The sequence below is a fragment of the Crocodylus siamensis genome, chromosome 9 (assembly GCF_052110815.1).
Source record: "Crocodylus siamensis isolate JL-2025a chromosome 9, ASM5211081v1, whole genome shotgun sequence".
NCBI lineage: Eukaryota > Metazoa > Chordata > Crocodylia > Crocodylidae > Crocodylus > Crocodylus siamensis.
Genome location: NC_143403.1, coordinates 22,742,690 through 22,760,120, shown reverse-complemented (window position 1 = coordinate 22,760,120; position 17,431 = coordinate 22,742,690). Strand labels below are relative to the sequence as shown.

At 43.4% G+C, this 17,431-nt stretch overlaps 1 protein-coding gene across 3 annotated transcripts in view; it reads right to left on the bottom strand.

Annotated features, from left to right (window-relative positions):
- Positions 1-17,431, bottom strand: part of PHKB (phosphorylase kinase regulatory subunit beta) — a 198,946-nt gene that overhangs the window by 171,764 nt on the left and 9,751 nt on the right. The gene's annotated exons all lie outside the window — the stretch shown is intronic.

The window sequence follows — 17,431 nt, the reverse complement described above, 5'->3', positions numbered from 1 at the left end:
CTGTAACCATACTATCAAAACCTTCATAACAAGTCTCTGTCTCTCCCAACAGCCAATCTTGACATTTCGATCTTTTCTAAACATCTCCAGGACAAACACACCATTCAATTACTGGAAGTCAACTCAATGTGGCATGAACTGCCCAACACTATTCAGAAAAAACAACAAACCTAACTACACATCCCCTGCTTTACATTAATCCAATATAAGTTACTGGCCCTTCCCTGATCACGGTACATGCCCCTGCTACCACGCCCTACCGCTACTCAACCAGCCAGGGCGAAGCTGCAGCTTGTCCAGGAGGTGCAGGGAGGCTGGCCAACAGGCAGGAGGGCATAGCTCCCACTGCCAGCACTTCCACCGTCTGTCCGGTGTGTAGCCCGGCCCAGCCCAGCCCAGCCTGCCCCGCGCAGATCTGGGTGCATGCACCTGCTGCCATGCTCTGATGCTGCTTGCCCAGCTGGGGCAAAGCAGCAGCTTGTCCCAGAGATGCAGGGAGGCTGGGTGAGTGGCAGGAGGGCACACACTCTGTTCCCAGCACTTTCCACCACCCATCCGAAGTGCAGCTCGGCCCAGCCCACCCCACACAGAACCAGGGACATACGCCCACTCCCATGCCCTCCCGGACCGGCAGAGCACGGTGACATGCAGTGGCAGGAGCCACTCTCCCTGAGTCCTGTGGCCCCTCGCCCCAGCTGGGCAGCTTGTCCCAGGCCCAGCTCCAATCCCTCTCTCACTGTGGGGGCATTGATCTAGCCCCCCATGCCCCTTCCCTCCCCCTCTGCCCACCACAACACACTTACCAGCTGGAGGCAGCTGTGCCTAGTGTGGTGAAGACTACTGCCTTCTATGCAGTCTATGGCCAAATCTCTGAATCAGCACTGAATCTCTGGATCCAATTCAGCCAGATCAAATTGGGACAGTGATTCAAATACCAAATCGAATCACTGTCCCTTCAAATCAGCTGAATCTGAATTTGAAGCGAATACTTGCTGCTTTACACAGGCCTACTGTTTAACCCCTTTGGAGGAGACAGAAAGCCTTTGCCACTGTAAATGTCCCCAGACTGAAGAAGAGGCTGTCTGTTTTGCTACTTGGAAGTGTGGGTTTCTCCAAAAGGAGGTGAAGTCCATCTCTGAGGAGAGTCATGGACATCAAGAACTAGGAAAAGTAAGGACTGAAGGTGAGGAAAGAGCCTGGGCTCCCCTCTTGCCCTAGAAGCCGAATTCAGAATGTCTTTGAGGAGTTGTTTCAAAAACCAGACAAGGCCATAATGGTCCCCAGCAAGGACCACTTGAAGAGTACTTCATCACAGTTTGGTTGCCAAAGTGAGCAGTGTCTGTTGGTAAGAGAGACTTTAAATAAAACTGTATGCATTTTGACCAAGGCAATTAATATGACACTTTCAGTAAGAGAAATGTTTCTCATATGTATCGTAGGAAGTGACATCCAAAATAACACGTGATTACTATGGTCTGACACCATTCCCCTGAAAGGTAACATTTTTAGAGGGATCTTACAACATTAATGTTTTATATTTAAAATAATGCCTTAAAGGGGAGAATTTTAGTGACTAACAAGAGGCTTGTAGGCATGCCTCCCAAGATGCGACTGCTCATCTCTCGTAAGTAGGGACCTACCTAAATCATGGCAGAAGTTCACAGTGCAGAGGTGCCATTAATCTCGTTCTTTTTGCCATGCACTTCCCCTGCTGCCAAGTGGCCAAAACGCAATTAATATTGCAGTTTTTGCCTCTCAGCCATTCAGCAGCAAAAAGAACAAGATTAAAGATGCCACTGTGCTGTGACCTTCCACTGCAATTTATTAAGTTGCTACTCATACAGTAAGAAAAGGGCGGGCCAATTAGTAGTTTGATGAGAGTACCTTTGCAACAGAAGAAGCCGCAGGATGCTGCAGCAAGCAATATTAATGATTCAGCAGGTGACACTCCTCCCTATAACTGCTTACTGAAGTATTGTGCTGGAGTGTTATGGGAGACAGAGGATGGTAAAATGAAGATATTAAACTGGTAGATTTTGTTCCCAACAATTGGTACTGTCAGAACACAGCCACTTTAAGCCAGGTACAGACATTAAACATAAACCAGTATAAGTGACTGAAAACTAGACTATACTCATAACAGAACAGAAGTTCAGCACACAGACTAATTTAAAAATGACTAAACCCAGTTTAAGATAGACCTTGAGCTACGTGCACTCAAACCTAATCGATTGAGGTTAGACCAGTGCACTGAACTTCTGTACTAGAACCTCTACTGATTCATATTAGATCACTATCTGCTGGCATCCCAGGTGCCTTTGCAGCTCCCCACTAGCCGCCCCCCTCACCCCCCAACAGGGAGACATGCTAGCACTTCCCCTCTGGTCGGCTGCTCCAGCCAAGTGTCCAGCCGGATCAATCCCCAGGCTGTCACACAGACAAGACAGCACAGAGCCGAGCCAACAGCAGGAAGCAGCTGGCAGGCTTGTGCTGGACAGCAGGGATGGGAGGTCTCCGCTGAGGGAAGGTTCGGGCCCCTCAGGACTTGACTCTAGCAGCAGGATGGCTTGGCAGCCAAGGAGGCTTGTACTGGGCAGCGGAGGAAGGGAAGAGGGTGCAGAGGGAGGATCCCTGGACTCCTGCTGTCATCTGCTGTTGGTGCCAGAGCTCCAAGGGGCCCAATCCTTCCCGCAGCAGAGCTGCCCTGCCGCCAGCTGCTGCTGGTGCTGGAGTCCTGAGGAGCCCAATACTTCCTTCTACATAGTGCCCAGGCCACAACCAATTGGCTGCCAGGCATGGCGAGCATGCCCCCAACCCCTGTTGTCACTGCCAACCCTCCCCCATACCGAGTCCTAGGTTTCCGCACACCTGGCAACTCGGGGGGGGGGAAGGGGGGGAGGGGGGGGGAAGAGGGAACCTGCCATGGTGACCCACTCTGGGGCTTTCCTGGAAGCCTAGGACTGGGCGCAGAGGAAGGCCCACAGTAATGGTAGGGGGGTGCAGATGTGCTCATCCATGCCTGACAGACAACCCTGGTGCTCAGCTTGACTGCTTGCCAGTCTCTGGCAGCCCAAGGGGCCTGCCAAAAGGCATGCAGGAATGCCCCCAACCCGCTGGCCTCAGCTAGCTAGTGCAGGCATCCTGCATGCCCACCCCTCCCCGCCCCCCACCGGGCAACTGTGTGTTCTATTCACTCCTGATCTAACCTATGCTTACCACTTATAGAAACCCACATAGGTTTGATTAGTTCTGCTTCAGGCTTTTTGAATGTCAATATCTAACCTCAGAAATTTTTGTATTGCGAAACCCAAGAATTCTTCTCTGGCTAATAAGCTAGACAGTTTTACATTCACACTACAGTAAAAGTTAAGCATTATAAAGGTTCCCATATTTACTTCTGAGATCTTCACTTGATCTTAGTCAAAAGGCTGAGATGCACAAAACATATATGCATTATATGACACAGAGAAAAGAGCAAAAATACAATAAGGATTCAATGAAAGAAGGGGTCTGCAACCTCTGGCCCATGGATATATTTGATCTGACCCACAGACATGGGGCTTCGGCAGCATTCAGCCAGGGAAAAGTGGTGGCAGAGGCTGGGTCCTAGCACCCCTGCCTCTGACCCAAGCTGAGTCAATTCAGCCTGCAACCTTAAAAGGTTGCTGACCACTGAATTAGAAAACAGAGCTCTAAATTAGTTAAGACAGTTTGCCTGATCCTAAGCACAGGAAATTTAAAATAATTCCAATTTTACCAGTTTTATGAATTACCAAATATAAAATCCCAAGTTTTAAATATTTCACTCAGAGACTATCTACATAGTGCATTGCAGTAAATAAAATTTGAACAGACTACAAAGTTAAATTATTGCTTCAGAAGTTAACAGAAAAAGCATGCCTTTATTTTTTTTAATGACATCATAAGAAAAAGCAGTCTATACAAATTTAAGAATATTGTAAGAAAATTGAAGTCTAAGCTTCTAGTTAAAATACAGACTTAGTATTAGCTGCTTCATTTTGATTCACATTATACGTCTTCAATATACGCAGAATTAATATTACCATTTACTTTCTTTTGATATCCTAACAAATACAGGTGGTGTTCAGGCCATAAATGTTTTGATATACCATTAGAGGAACACTCTCTAACAAAGAAATACCATTTAGTCAATTAAAAATCTTCCCCCCCTTTTCTCCTTTCTTCCCATAGATTCCTCTTCTTTATTCCAGGCCATGAGTTCAAGAAAGTTAATACCATACACTGTCCCCTTTACTGAACATTTTGATTGGGATGAGGAAAAAAAAAATCCATTAAAAATGCTTCTACTATAATTTACATATTGTTGAAAACTGCTCAGTATTTTACAGACAGGCAAATGTTCAAGCACATTTAATAATAATACAACATTAATTATTCCTAATTAAAAATAAGCCTAATAGTTTGCACAGTGAACATACACGTGGCACAGCCTGCAATGTTAATAGAGAAAGAAGGGCATTAAAAACTGGCAAGCTAGACTTCCACATGGGACAAAATCCCCTGCTGCTAGAATATAACTAAAACAATACTGTAAAACTTTAAAAAAAAAAAAAAAATCACAGTAACATTGCAATTACAAAACTGAAATATCAGCAATAGTTCAATCAATTTTTCCACCACTTCAAGTCAGAGATCATTCAAACTGGCTTACAAGTAAAAAAGAAAAGAAAAGAAAAGAAAAGAAAAGAAAAAGAAATGTATTCCTTACATTATCAAAATCTCGCATTGGTTGCCATTATCTCGGGTATCATGAATTATACAGCTTTTCAGCAAGGTTGCTGCTACTTGCACAAAACTCAGAAATAACATTTTAATATTAGAAAAAAACAACTTCAAATATAATTGAGTATCTACATACAGTGAAAAACCCAACAAATGAATTTTCAAATCGCTGTGCCAGGCAAAACGTATATTTAAAAATATTCACATGAAGGCTTTTAATCTCTCTTCATAATGTTTATTCTTTCTCCAATATAAATAACATTTTAAAACTTGCTGTTGTATGCAATCTCTCTCTCATATAGTTCAGGTATTTGATGGTACTGAAGCTGTTCACCATTTTAACCTAGCCCAAGCACCTAGCAACAAAAAGTCATTAACATCTGTCTGCTGTTCATTACCCTATGTAAATGTATTGGAGATCTATCAGAGTCACAGTGAGGTGATAGCCACACAAATATGTGTTCCTTTTAGCTTTTCAGAAACAAGGCGAATGATTTAATACATAGGTATACTGAACCTAGGCATTAAAATCTGGAGATGAAAGAACAACCTACTTTGCCATTACAGCTCTCTCTCCATCCACGAAATAGAGGGTCAGATTCAATACATGTGAAAGTTAATAATGTTAATAATGTTTCCACTGCCTTTAGGGTAACTGGATCAGGTTAGAAAAATCAGTGACTTTCAATAAGGGTGGGGTGGGGTGCTGCACAACATTAGTGTTGTTACCTGTGTGGAAACACCTACACATGATTCAGAAGATAAAACCAGAGATTTCACACAGAAATCTATAGTGTTAACCACCTCTTGTGGTCTTTCTGATTTTCAGGCAATAAAAAAGTAATAGAGAAATTCTTTTGTAGTTCAAAAAGAGTGAAAGCTAAGAGGGTGCCTTGAGTCTAATGGGGTTGAGAACCATGGTTCTGAAACATGCCCGTACCCACTTCACTCATTCAGCCAAAAGTTCCAAGAAAGGTTTCCAATATGGTTTCTAGTTTCCCTAAGACTGTCTTCTAAAAGTGCTTCCTGTATTATTGTTTTCTATTGCCATAGTGTCCATGAGCCCAAGTCATGGCCACATTGTGTTAAGACATTGTGCAAACACTGAAGTCAAGGCAAGAAGTAACCATAAGGTGGATAAAACAAGAAAGGAAAACAGTTAGGCAAGGCTAACTCAAAATTCATACTAACCATCCAGTTCCACTTATCCTCATTTCTACAGATTTAAAAAATTAAGGCTGGAAGGGACTTTTTAAATCTGACCTCCTCTTTATTACAGGCCATTAAATATAATTCCATCAGCTTTGTATTAAGCCCAGTAAATTGTGTTAGACTTAAGCATACCTTCCACACAAGAATCCAGTCTAGCTCTAAGACACGGAGAAGGAGAATCTAACACTTCTCTTCCTAGTTTTAAGTTGAAGCTCAATAAGCTTACAGAAGATATTATGAGTTCGTTATGGAGCTTGCTCAGTAAAGTACCTGTGATAGCAGCGGATAAGGCACCAAGAACAAAGTGATCACTTCTAGGTTTATGTTCTTACATATCTAAGACCCCGTATTTTACTACCTTCAACAATAAGATAGTATGCTGTTGTTTTCCATTTGTATTCTTTGGCTATGCTTAATTTCCAGACACTGGCACTTGGTTCTTATTATTTATTATTCCACAGCTTTTGTTCCTCCAACACTGCATAGAGAGGCAAAATAACCTCTCTGCTCCTTCGCACTCTCTTTCTACATCAAAGGATCACACCAGACTCTTTTTGGCATAACACTGAATTGGAGGATATAAGTTGCTTACCCACTATTTTTTAATTTCTCCCTTTAATCAGATGATGGTTACTATTAAGATCAAATAATGAGGGGAGAGGAGGACGAGTACATGTTATACTAAAGTAACAGTGATACCAAAAATCAGTTCCTTTCTCAATCTGCCCAAACTAGGGATGCACCGATAAAGATTTTCTTAGCCACTACCAACAGCCAATTATTAACCAGCCATATCTGATGACCGATATTTAGTAATAAAGCTCACTGAGCGAGGTTTAGTTCAAGCACCCCACCACCATTTCTAAGCATGAGACCGCTGATACAGGAGAGACAGTAACTCTTTAATTAAAGTGGACGACTCTAATTGCTACCCCGCACTCCCAGAGTCTTCCTTCCCTCCAAGGGAAAAACCCAGCTGCACCTGCACCTGCCTCTGCTGGGCTCTGTCCCCCTGGCCCCTGGGGCACAGACCCCCAGGCACAGCAAGCTGAGTCTGGCTCAGAGCAGCATGACCAGGCAGCTGAGCTCTGGCTGCCCCTCCCCACCCTCATCACGAATCTGGCATCCAGCACCTTTTACAGCATCCACCCTGGCCCCAGCCTGCAGTCTGCACCATACCAGCACCCGGGACACTGCAGCAGCTGCACCGCTCCACACCAGCCTGGACCACCAGTGAGAGGATGAGAGTGGATCTGAGGTCATCCCGGCTTGCCCAGGCACCCAGGGGCCCCAGCATAATTAAATTCTCAGAGAACATTATCAGCCAAAGAAACCGATAGCCAATAAGGTTAATTTTCCTTTTATTGGTGCTGATCCAACACACAACCAATATATTGGTGCACCTCTAGCCCAAACCCCAGTTAAATATCAGCTGCTACCCCAATCCCCAGGCCAGCAACCTCTGTAGGTAATGTGTAGGTTTTTACACAATGTCTCCATCTCATTTACACCTAGAAACAGAGAAGACTATTTGAACGAGCGTGGGAAAAGTAAACTGTCGGACCTATAACGATTGCCCTGCACTGCTGCTCCCCTTCCTCAGCTCACAGGCACCTTTATGCTCAGGAAGAAAGTCTCCTTTGCTAATTGGCAGCTGTATACCCAAAAAGTCTAGTGAGCTCCTCCACTTCACCTAGGATATCATACTGCATCTTGAACAAAAGCTCCCTCTTTTTCCTTGCCTTAGAATTTAGAGTATACCAAATTCTGAATCCTTGCCGAGAGCATCATGATAGCTTCATTATGAGCTGGTAATTCATTTTTTCTTCACTGCCAAACTGGTTTAGGTTATGTGGATTTTTCTATCTTCCTCTCAGCAGACCAGGCATCCACAATCTTGTAAAACTCACGTTTCATAGATTCGTAAATTTTAAGGGCTGGGAGGGACCTCGCAAGATCATTGGGTCCAGCTCCCCTGCACGAGGCAGGAAAGACCACTGGGGTCATGTGACTCCAGCAAGATGACCATCCAGTATTTTCTTGAAGAACTCCAGGGTAGGTGATTGCAACACCTCTGGAGGGAGCTTATTCCACAGTCTGGACACCCTGACTGTTGCAACAGTTGTTGCAACATGGCAAGTGATCAGTTCACTTAACTGTTCAATAGGGTCTGGTGTTCTCAAACTGGAATTGAAAGCAGATTATGAAAAGGAATCATCTAAAACAAGTGAGAAATGGGTAGAGATTCCTAATATCTGATAAAACAAGGAAAAAACCCTTTCAATCCTTCAAAATGGAATGACTGGTTCCCAGAAACCATTCCAGCACTGGGACAGAAAAGGTAAAAGGGCTCAACAGAGTCTCTGTCCCTTATGGCAAAGATTACAATAGTAGGGATGATACCATCTGAGTAAATTATTGCCAGATACATGTCAGCAACGTATCTGAAAACTATTTAAACCACATTCCCAGCATTGTTGTTCATGACAATATTGCCCCTTATCATGAATATCTTAACTTTATTCAACAGTAATTCAAAACTGAAACGTCTTGAGTACCATTCCACCAGAAATTTCCATTTTTTTCATGATTGTTTTGTGTAACTAAGTACAGATAGTCAAAAAGCCTGAGGCAGAATCAATTCAGGGTTTGCAGGTTAGCCTAAGCTATTGAACCGATAAGCAAGTGAAGACGTTCACTTTTGATTCTGGTAATCCAGCCAGATGCCCGCAGTTGCCTAAGCCAGAAGCCAGGGAGCACTAGAGCATGCCTCCCTGCTTGGCTGGAGCCAAGCTTGGGCCAAGGCTAGCCCACCCATCCTGTGACAGATGCACAATAAACCAATTTAACCTATAACAGTTAAGTCTGGTACTACATTCATGCAGGTTTATCTTAAACCAGTTTTGTCCATTTGGAAGACCGTTTATGTGCACTGAACTGCTATCATGTTACAGACTTGAACTGGTTTCTAATCACCAGGGATCCTGGCCTTCCCTGATAGAAAAAAAAACTGCAAATTCTACAATTAAAAAAAGATTAAAAAATTGCTAATTCACTGATAAAAAACCCAAATCTATGATTAAAATTAAAGGCTCCCCACAGCCCCCCCTCCTCCCCACTGTGCTGGTGCCCCTCACTCCCCCTGACACCTCTCACCCTGCTGGTGCCCCTCACTTCCCCGACACCTCTCACCCTGCTGGTGCCCCTCACTCCTGCCACAACAGCTCCCCAGCCCTGCTGAAAGGGACCTCCAGCTGCCAGGGCTATGGGGTCAAGGCCCCAGGTCCGCAGCTCCATGGCCCCAACAGAAGGCAGTGGCTGCTACAGCAGGAGCACAAACCAATTCCCCCACTGCTGCTGCCTACTGTGGGGAGGGGTGGCTCCTGGCTCCCCCAGCCCTGCCATTGCACCCAGCCATGACCTGCAACCCCCCAGCCCTGCCAGAGGGGGCCCCCAGCTCCCTGCAAGCCCCACTGACCTTAGGCTCCAGGAGCAAAGTGTGAGCCTGAGCCCAGCTGTGGCTGACTGAGCCTCAGGCCCTGCCCTTCCCCCTCTCCCTCCTCCTCCAGGCAGGGTTGGGGACTTTCTGCCCTTTTCGCCATCAGCTCTTGCAGGATGGATCTCTGCCCACCTGCAGGAGTTTTTTGTAAAAGTGGGATATGTGCGGGTTTCTCTGCTAAATGGGAAAATCCATTTTCTCTGATAAAATAGGGAAATCCATGGTTCTCTCTGTTTTCCCATGGGACACGGAAAACCTGGATCCCCACCGATCACTGATGCTGGTTTGTGTGTAACTTCTGTCCCTAGCCAAGGGAGATGGTAGGAAATATGTGTGGCTGCTGGAGATAATAGCTCTAACTATGTTGTTCAATAGTTAGAGCTATTGAGGAAAATAATTATGAGTTGAGTAAACACTTGCACACACGGATTCTCAGATTGCACTTTAGTCTACTCTAAATTAAACAAAACTAATTCTGCATCAATGAAAGACAACAGAAATCAGACACCAAGGCTTTCATGCATCTAATTTGAGGACTCCTTGCTCCTTTCTCCTCTTTCAAAGCAAATGGCATCCTTCTATTTGAAGTATGACCTTCCATTTTTTGTGCATTTTGACACTATAAATTCCTATTTAAAATCCCTAGGCTTATCTTGTTAATCATGCTTAAGTGTTTGCACATCTAACAGAGCTAACATTAAATGGCACCCCATGGCACCCTTAAAAAAGTGTTTCACAGCAACTCAGGGTGCTCCATCATCCTGGTTGAGAATCAATGAACTAAGCCAACAAATCAGTATTTCTGATGCCAAGTTGAGACTCCCCTTTTTTTTTTAATTCAACTTTTCTGTTATGTAAAACAATTACTGTATTCAATATATTGTGTTTTACATCTGTTGTATAAATGCAAAATTTTTACTGCTGTCTTTTTACTATTAATTTATGCACTTTCAAAAGTTTTATCATTTGCATTGTCAGAAAAGCACTCTGATGTTTAAGAGTATGCATCTAGTGACCTGCAATAGTTATAATTACTTATAGTTGAGGATGAAGAAGCATTTCTTCAAACAGCAAGAAACTAAAAATCCTATATTGACAAATTATGCATCAAAAAGAAAAACGTACTTATGAATTATATTTTATTCATACATTTTAAAAGTATAATAAATTGAGGAAATTCTGAATCTTGTTACTATATATATATATATATATATATATATATATATATGTTTATTGTAGCTTGTAAAATTTAAAGCAAGCTTTTACAAATATATCTTAATCCCAAGGAAGACATTCTGTATAATTTGATTCACAATACTGAATTACTTCTTAATAAAATATTTTGCTGTCTATGAAGACTACTTGGATAATAAAAACAGCCTTAAGCATTGTACTTTAATTTGAAAAAGGTAGATTCAATCAGTTAAATGCATTGTATTATAACTTTCCCCTTGGAGCATAACTATACAGTAAATATTACTAGGTTTTTAATGATTCGGCTGAGGTCAAATATGGAAAATTTTCTGACAGAAGTGTGCTATATAAGAGGTCTACAATGCCAATTTTTAACAATTATTACAGGTCTTATCCTTTTATTGTATCCCTCACATCAACAATAATAATCTATAAGGAGCGTTGATTTTAAATAGGGACATTACAATGTCAAAGGTTTCTGAAGTTGGCATGTTTGCCAAATGTAAAAAATTAAAACCTTTACAATTTCTGGAGGGCTGCTCCCACAAGAGCAACACAACAAGCAATTCTAGCACACTCTGCTGAACAGCATTGCGATGGAGTATTGAGGGCTGGCAATCCAAAGAGAATTTTTAAAATAAACAGCAGTAATTATTTTCCTCCCTGCTCTAAAGATTGCAGTAAATGCCTAATAATGACTCTTAAACTAACCTGTTTTCTGAATAGTTATCTTTTTTTATTTTAACACTGCCATCTCATCATTATGAACATGGAGTAAGTGAGCCTTTTTCAAATAGGAGTGAACCAGTCACTGCGGGTGGGCACGTGCCACAGGGCTGCTCCCAGGGGACAGGGCTGGGCTTCCTAACTTTTTGGATCAGAAAATTGGGGTCAACATATACACTGCGTTGACCTGTACACAGTGAAGTATGGTAAGCCCAAACAGGGAAGTTCTGGAATTCTGCGAAAATTACCAAAATTGGCCAAGGGACTCTACCAGAAAAATTCTGGAATACCAAGTGTGATTTCATGTATTTTAGAAGTTTCAAGCCAAAATTTCATTAAAACATTTATGTCAAATATGTATTCAACCAGCATTCAGTTGTAGGAAAACTTGAATCTAGCCATCTTATATACTAATACTAATAAACATGAACCAAAATATAACCATAATGACCCAAGCACCACAATCCATTTTGCATAGGAGCCAGATATTTTATATGCATGAAAAGACTAAGATGACTAAAATCAACACTATAAAAATAACTTAACCTCATAATAACAGAGTAGTATATTCTCTTTTTCATAAGAAAGGGTTCTGTATTTTCTACCTGAATCCTATTCACAACCCAGAATTGTACCACAACCTTTTTTCTAAAGAACCATGTCTCAAGAAGTCTAGCAATATTTAGAGTAAAAGACAGAATTATTGTTGCTTGTTAAAACGTTTAAAATAATATCCCCTACCTACCCTGTCACATTTTCTTCAGCATCCCTTGAACCTCACTTCTCTCTGCCATCTGGTTATCTTTACTGTTCCAACACCTAACTTTTTAAAGTTCAAACCCCTGCTGGTTTGCCAGGCTTTATCCTCTCCCTTCACCTCTTTCCTGTCTGATTGTACCTTCAGTGTCCTTTGGCAGATCCTCTTATCCCTCTCTTTTTCCATGAGTGACCCCAAGGCTCAAGCTTGTACCTTATTTTTCTCTCTCTATAGCATCTCTAGACAAGTATTTCTCAACCATTTGACTCAAGGTACCATTGGAAAATTCCAGCTCTTAGTCTTCATTCATTCTGACTACAGAAAAATATTACAGCAATTTTTCTATTGCAAGCAACTTAAAAAGATCACAGGTCACAATATTTTTAACACTTTCTAAAATGCTGTGTTAGGTAAATATGTACTATTTTACTTGGACGGCATTTCAGAGAGAACAATGTAGATGCCACAATGACATTTTAACTTTTTAAATACCTACCACAAACATTTTTTAGGATTTGACAAGCTGCATAATTTTCAGTGACAAGAATAAGCTCTCACAGGCACATGGACACATATCATTCTCTGTCTTCCAAAGAAAATTACCTAATATTGTGCAGTCATTCAATTCAAGATGAACAGAGAATATGAAATCAGAAGAATTAGGCCTTATACATACATTATATTCAGTTTCCATATAAGTCACTATTAAGCATTCTTAGACTTTTATATTTTACTAATTGACAAGGTTAGAAAGAGATGCTACAGAATGGTTAAAGAAAAAAAAAATCACTTACATTCTACACTCTAGCTGCCCAAATTAGATTTAAACAGGTATCTTTGGTCACATTAGAAACAGAGTAAACTGAAAATAGAATGGGCTCAGTTTGAAACTGAGTAGTATAATTGGTAACCCTAAACATGATTCAAAGTCATAATTTACATCCTAGACAGTTTATCTACCAAATGTCTTTTCTTTCCTCCAAAATACACACTGTTTGGGACTCTTACATAATATAATCTTTATGGAATCACTAGCTGTGTCGTTTTGGTTTGACAGTGGTCTATTGAGTCCTTCAAGTCAGGACTCTGTACCAAGAAAACTTGTATATATTGTCCAGGTATTTCATTACAATCTAGAAAAAAATAACTGAGAGAAGTTACTACTGAAGAAGTGAAACTACTATTCCTATCAATTTTTTTTTAAACTAATTTTAAGGTGAGATCAATTGACTTGCTTTATTTTGCTTGTGCCAATCCTACTGATTTACTACATTATCAAAACTGTTCCCAGCTGTCTGACAACTTCATCTGCATCATTTCCCTGACTTTGTTAATTGCTTCAAGGATTCTGGCAAAGATTAGCCTCTTAATTTCTTATAGCACACTTAGTCTCAGGTACATAATTCACAGATCCTGGTTTTCTCTGTTTAAACATTGCAAATTCTATAATAAATTCCTGTCCCCCCATATATATATATAGGCATGAATTGAACACAATGTTTTATTGATATATTTACAATTTTAAACCAGTTTAGAAGCCTACCAGTGTGCCTATCACCATAATAAAATATATTCTAAATAAGTGTAAATTTTGTTTTTGATTGTGGGTTTTTTTATCATGGAAAATCAGAGCTCCCTCTTCCCCCTTCGTTCATGAGGATGCAGGTTCAGGCTCCTCACTCCCAAGCCACAGGCCTCCAGGCCTGCTGGTGCCCCTTGCCCCCCATCCCCCCACCAGCCCAGCTAGAGGAGGTTCCCAGCTGCTAGGGCTATAATGCCAGGGACCCAGGTTCAGAGCTTCCTGCCCCCTCCAGCAGCCTCCAAGCTCCAGCTGCTGCCCACAGGAGGTGGTGGCTGCAGCTGCAGAGCAGAGCATGGAGCCTGGCTCTCCCTCCTCCACCATGGCTGGAGAGGAACCATGGAGGGGGTGGTGGGGTGGGCTGCCTGCTGCAGGCTCAGACTTCCCACCCTGCTGCCCTGCCACTGGGGCCTCTATGGCCCAGAGGGTGGTACCCAGGGCAGCAGGGTAGAGCAGGACCAGGCAGAGAAGCTTGTTGCTGCTGCTGGGAGCTCTGTGCCACCGTGGCAAGGTGCTCCCTGCCTGCTTAGCAGCAATGAGGGGTACAACTCCCCACCGCCATCCCTGCTGCTGCAGCGACAAGGAGCTTCCCTGCCCAGCCTCACTGTGCCCTGCTGTGCCAGGTCCTACCTGCTGGGCTGCAGAGGCCCCAGAGGGAGGGCAGCAGGGTGGGGAGCCTGAGCCTACAGCAGCCAGCCTGCTCTCACCCTGTGCACTGACCTGGGGGGCATGTGCTCCCACGCTCCCACCCAGGAGTGTGCACAGCAGGGGGAGCCAACCCCTCCTGCCCCCCTGGATGAGTTGCCCAGAGCTCTGTCTGGCTCCCTGGGCCCTGAATTCCAGCCATAGACCCTAAGTCCCACACACCGCCTGGCTGGGCAGGAGCCCCCACCCTACCCAATTCATTTCCTCCCTCCCCAGCCATGTGCATGGGTATGTGCACACATGCATATTGCCCCCCTACCTGATTGCCCTCCTCCCGCTCCCCCCAACCCTTTGCAGGCTGGAACTCTGCCAGCTTGCAGACAGCTCTCTACAAAAGTGGAAAATCCACATGTTTCTCCGTTAAGATGAGAAATCCATATTTTTCTCAGTTAAAAGGGAGAATCTGTGGGGGTTTTTTGTTTTTCCATGGGAAATGGAAAATCCAGATCCCTGATAATGATTACAGGGAAAAGCTTTAGAAATACCATGGGGAGGTTTGAAAGGACTAAACTCTCCAACTAACTTTGAATTACTCCAAACAAAATGACAAAATGACAACTGTAGCTGAAATTACTAGAACAGAAGTATCAATGACAAAACCATAATGTACTTTGTAATAAAAATCTGTCATGATTACAAAATCCATATGGCTTCTGCTGGTGGTGTTTGAAAAGTCCTATTACACTGAAAGTTCCCCGGATACCTCTCTTTAATGTGCAATTTGTATGCTTTTATGGCTGTCTTCCTAGGCAACTCTGGCAGCTATAAATCCACTTATATAATCAACAATTGCAGAAGACTAGAAACTTACTAAACTTTAGTCAAATAAGAGTTCTTAGTATGACAGGCCTGAAAAAATATTGCCATTTCATAAACAGAGAAACCAGCTTGCCAAAACCTAACAATGAAAAAAATGGTATTAAAATTTAAAAATTCTCATCTTCCAGTCCTGTCCATGAACCATGTAATGACTTCTCTTCAACACAAGTTCCAAGGCAAGCATGTCATTCTATTTTCTAGTCAGAATTATGTGGTCAAAACAACCCAGTTTCAATCCTAATATTATTCTTAAAGCACTGAAAATATTCTAAACCAGGGGCACTCAATCCCAGGCCTTCAGGCCAGATCAAGCCCCCAGAAACATGTCATCTGGGCCACAGGGCTCCCCACAGTTCCCATAAGGAGCATCACAGGCCATGGCCTTGTGTACAAATCAGGAGCACACGGCAGCAAGGAACCCTGGAAGCCTGATCCTGACAAAGCAGGGGCAGCGCAGCACCTTGCACCATCTCTACCTGGTCAGGATTGGGCCCTGGGCCCCATACCACCTCCACCCAGCCCCTGTGTGTCAGGATTGGACCCTGGGGTCGCATGCTGCTCCTGCTGGGCTGTAATCAAGTACAGGTTGGGTGGAGGCAGTGCAGGGCCCCAGGCCCTGATCCCAGAGTGCAGGGGCAGTGCAGGGCCTGATCTGGCCTGTAGGGCCAAAACTGGTAGCCAGTTTTAAGTGTATACATGGTAAATAAGTTACTGTTTTGGATTGGACATTAGAACATGTTTTTTTGAGATGACTTGTTCACTGGTAGTCGACATACACAACACTAACAACTTTTGGAAAAAATACGTAACTAAGAACTCTGCTAGTCAGATGAGCTATGAGAAAATTACAGTAATCAATAGGTAGAATTTACTACAAATTCTTCTGCCACAGTTACATACAGGTATCACCCAGTATTTGCAATGTAAATTTTCCAAAATGATCTTCAAACTGGTCAGAACTGGGTCACTGAGGAACAAACTGCTTATATACTTTATGCTCTTATTTATTTTTTCCCAATTCTTTCATGCAAAATGCACAAGAAGTGCTGAGATGAGAGGCTGTAAACCCAGTCTCTCCCTTTTTCTCCCAGGAATTTCCTTATCACTGAGCTACAAAGTAATGATCTTTCCTTGTTTGCTCACTCTGATCCCATGACTTTTTCCTTCTTACAATGCATTATCCCAGTTTCAGTAGGAAGGATGGAGAGTATACCTAGCTCAATCTACAGTGGGGGCAGGCGACTATTTCAGCTGGAGGGATGCTTACCAAGTTTTGGCAAGCTGTTGAGGGCTGCATGGGTAGCCCTGCCCCTTGACAGATACCCCATCCCCTAATCACCAGCTTGGGACCAGAGGTCCCATCTCCTATCCCCTGACCTTTGTCCCCAGAAGTCCCTCCCCTTGCCCCCAGAAGTACTCCTTTCAGCAAGGGGGTTTGCCATCTTGGAACCAAAAAAATACCAAATTATAGTAAAAAAAATCAAACATCTAAAAATCAAGCCTGGCCCAACTCCATAGCACCCCTGCCAGCCCAGGCCCCACATTCCTACCACCTCACCTTTGGCCCCTGCCAGCCCTGGCCCCAGGGTACTAGTGTGGGCCCTGTGCTCCCACCCACTGCTACTGCCAGGCAGAGGCTTCCAGTTAGGGGCTGAGGCTGGGACAGGGCTGGGTTAGCCTTGCCGCTGTAGCTGCTGGGTCCTGCCACCAGCTCCCTCTAGGTCCTGCTGCTACCTGTCAGGTCTGTGCTCTTGGGGAACTCTAGCACAGAACACAGCCTGTCTGACTCACAAAGGACTCACCCCCCTCTCCCGCCCCCCCCAACAAAAACTTATTAGAGAAAGGACTTACAAAAGACAATGAAGATGCAGTGGGAGATGCACCTAAATCCCTCTAGGCAAGGCTGACAGGAGTGAAGCAACTCCCCTGATATCAGAGATGGAAACCAGATGGCAACTCATTTACATGGGAGATGCTTCTTCATTAGCATTCAGAATGGAAAACAGAGATTCCAAGGCAAGGACTGCACTGAATTCTGGGACCAGAGAAGCAGGGGAGCACTGCATATGGGGGATCTCTGCTCCAAATGCAAATCATCCCAGGTCTGCACACACCCAGCTCAGCATTTATCAGACCAGTTCTAGTAGTGACACCTTTACTGGTACCCAAAACACTG